We start from the raw sequence: 3,833 nt of genomic DNA, 5'->3' as shown, positions 1-3,833 counted from the left end.
AATCCCCTTTATAACATATTCGTACAATATTGCCTGGATATATAAGACCTGGGTTTGATTCCGTCCAGTACCGGATAACAACATTTTAATTAATTTTTTTTGTCATCGAAGATCTACACACATCCATTGACAAACCCAGGGACCCAAGTTGGCTTTAAACAGGTGCACTGAAGAGTGGCACATACCCGGTGTCACGTGCCCAGTGAGTCAAGTTAATCAAACGATTGGTTTCGAAGCCGGTTTCCTCAGCGCAGCAGTTTGATGCTCTACCCATCAGACCTTGGATTACCCACTGACTCAGGTTGGTGGAAGAACGGATAGATAGATAGATAGATAGATAGATAGATAGATAGATAGATAGATAGATAGATAGATAGATAGATAGATAGATAGATAGATAGATAGATAGATAGATCGACAGACAGACAGACAGACAGACAGACAGACAGACAGACAGACAGACAGACAGACAGACAGATAGATAGATAGATAGATAGATAGATAGATAGATAGATAGATAGATAGATAGATAGATAGATAGATAGATAGATAGATAGATAGATAGATAGATAGATAGATAGATAGATAGATAGATAGACAGATAGATAGATAGATAGCGGAAAGTAAGGGATGTATCCTAAGAATGCTAATCGCATTATTAATAATTCACCGTTCAAGTTTGCGAATACACTTATTTCAGAGTGATGAGTATTTGGAATTCCCAATTTTCGCGTGGTAAAGTTATATAGATAAAATCAGGGCCGAAATCACGTAAGCATCTCACTTTCAGAACGATGGCTTGCGCGATCTCGCCCCAGAAAGGCTTGGAATCCTGCGACCCCCAGTGGCATGAGTGAGGTTGCAAAGTCACAAGGCCATTTTGAAGCGCAAATGACGAAGTTTACAAAAAAAATTCACGTACTACCCATCATTACCGTGCTGGCTGAATCGCCCTGCTTGCTGCTCTCCCGTAGACACTAGCGCCACAGTTCCCTCTAATAATTATTGTATGACACTCTGTTTGAAAAGGCAAACTCGTAAACTACTACTTCGATGCACCGTTCTCATACGTCGCCACCATCCCGTTAAACACGCTCGGCGTTTGAGGCCAGTACGAAAAAATGCCTGGAACTCGGCAAGGAAGCTTCGCTGCAGAAACACTTTTCTGAGCACAGTGTGACGTTTGTGACGACCACGGTGAAGGGAAGCACAATATGAAGATCACCAAAGTGAAGGCAATCATTGTTTTATTATGGCTTCCTTATAAGGCGGCTCGCACCGCGTCGAACCGCACCCAGTGCGGCTGGCCGAGCGTCATCGACTGCAGAGAGTGGCGGGGAGACCCGAAAGACAATCCTCGTCGCCTAACAGGAAATACGTAGTAAAAAAAAAATGCATGCTTACGTGGGCGTTGTTCTGAAAGAAAACTTGGCCTCAGTTGTTTTGAAGAATTTGCCAGTGTGCAACCGACAGTGTCTGCTTCCGAAAGCGGGAGTGGGGTGGGGGCAGATGGCCTACTTTGCCACTCCATCACGTCTGACTGTGGCTAACTTTTCACGTTTCTCATTGCTAATTTAACGTCCTCATATTGATGTTTTAATTCTTCATTATGATGACTGGAGGTTGGGGCATAGTCTTGTACTACCTTTAATCTATTCTCCTATTTAGCTCTATTACGTTGGCTGCTACGCTATCATTATTGTTGTAGAGCTCATCAGCGTTTAATGTACACTATATAGTTATAAACAATATAAACGTTATATATTATTTGATAGCGCTCTTGTATATATGTTCGCTGTGGTGTGGCTGGTTTTCACGCCGTTAATACGAATGTATAGTAAAACTCACCAAATTTCCAAGCAGCAAGTTGTTTTCATCAATCGTTGCATGCTATATCCGTACGAATTAGAAATCCTACCTCCTATTCTCGCTTATCTGAAGACATCTGTATAGGAAAACGCGGCCGTTAGTCCCCATTGTATATAGCTCTCCCGTTCTTCTAAAAGCTCACTAAGATCATGATATCGCAGGCAATGCCTGAGAGTTCCTCAAAGAGCCCTGATAAGCCAGATTTACTGAAGAAGGCTCACATTTTGAACGTTACCGGGCTCAGCTTCCAGTGACGGCCTGTCCGTATAAAACGATTCTTATCACTTTCCGCTATATGTATATCGCAGGTCTGACCGCCGCCTTGGTCAGATATTCCGCAGATGCTGGGGACTGAAGACCAGGGGTTAATTGCAAGAGTCATGATGGAAGTAGTGGCCAAATACTGCACCCTACAGTGAGGTCAATTCTTGTTCGGGTGAGGAGTGTCTTGTCGAAGCTCTGTGGGCCTTCCAAATTTGGCGGCAGCGGGACAAGTACAGCCGTACCCGATCTCGGCGATCTTTCTTGCCTGTTTCAGGCGCCACTTTAGTCCAGGAAATAGCTTGGACGGATGGAATCATCCATGCCGCTATTCGCGCGTCCTGCCAGAGGGACAGCAACAGCTTTTACTCCACAACGTCAACCATGTATGGCGAGGAAGTGAAATTGCTTTTGTCAGCAGGCGACTGTCATGCATCGTGCCAATCTCAAAGCGAGGGAAACCGCTCAAACGTCCGGCCGGAGAGTACCCATTTCGTTCATTTCGAATGCATGTAAACTGATGAAACTGGAACATAAAATTTCTTCTCGAATCCGCCGACATATTGCTCCACATGCAGATTTGTTAACGCAGCGGTCTCAGCACATCGATCATATCATCCTGCTCTCAGAGGCAGGGAGTGTTCCCAGAATTCTGGTTGTCATCGATAAGAAAAAGGCAGTTCGAAACAGTACCGCACGTTAGTGTCCTAAAGGGCGCCTGAGCAGCCGGCATTCCGAGCTTGTTGCTTACTGTTCAGTATCATTCAAAAGACGTGGTATGCAGTTATATAAAATTACGACACTTTGCCAAAATATGCCTTTTTTTCACCGCCTGACTTCTCGTTTGAACCACTGAGTGATCTTTGTCTTGTTCAAGGTCATGACTGCTAAACGTGCTTCTCGCAAACTCACGCTAGGCTTCGATCCACGCCTCGTGCGCGAAGCCCAGAACAGGGGCGTATTGGTTGGCTAATAGAGACTGTTGGTTCAGCCCGTCGGCGAATTGACGCACATGCCACGGCACAGTGGGACCGGCAGCTGTGCTTCTGCTCTGTCGTGCCACTCCAGCGTACAATCGAATAACTTGAAGATAAAAAAAACACATTCAGAGCATTAAAAAAATATTACTGTAAAAAACGCAAGAAAAAAGAACAAGACCGAAAGGGTACTTGCCAAAAAAAACTACAAATTGTGGAACTCTTCGGTAGGAAGCTGAAGTGTTACATTATAAAATCAAAAAAGGAGCGCAGATAAGGTTCTCTGTCAGCAGGGCTTTTCGTTCAACAAGACACCCCGTTTGCACCTCTTGAATGACGTGCGCAAGAATCGCACGTCGGCCGTCAACAAAATTTGACGCAGTAGCAGCCTACGCACGAAAGGTGCGTGTTTCGCCTGAACATCGCCGACTTCGTGGGCACACGCTAGGTTTGACGTCATTTCTACATAGGGATCAATACCGATGCCCTGTCGAATTCTCATTCTCCGCACCCTGGAAAACATCGGCATCGACAACGGGCAAACAGCAAATTTTAGAATCGGCCCAGCATGCTCGACAGTGACATTTTCATTGGTCGAGACAGGCCACCGAGACGCGGGCAGCCAGTAATAATGCAGGGAATGTGAGGGTGAGAAGGATTTACGTATAAATCACGTGACCTTATGCTAACTCACGATGGCCTAGCAGAAAAGCGTAAAAGGACTCC

Source organism: Dermacentor variabilis, chromosome 2 (genome assembly GCF_050947875.1).
Source record: "Dermacentor variabilis isolate Ectoservices chromosome 2, ASM5094787v1, whole genome shotgun sequence".
In the NCBI taxonomy this organism is placed as follows: Eukaryota; Metazoa; Arthropoda; class Arachnida; order Ixodida; family Ixodidae; genus Dermacentor; species Dermacentor variabilis.
Note: the sequence above shows the minus strand (reverse complement) of the source record.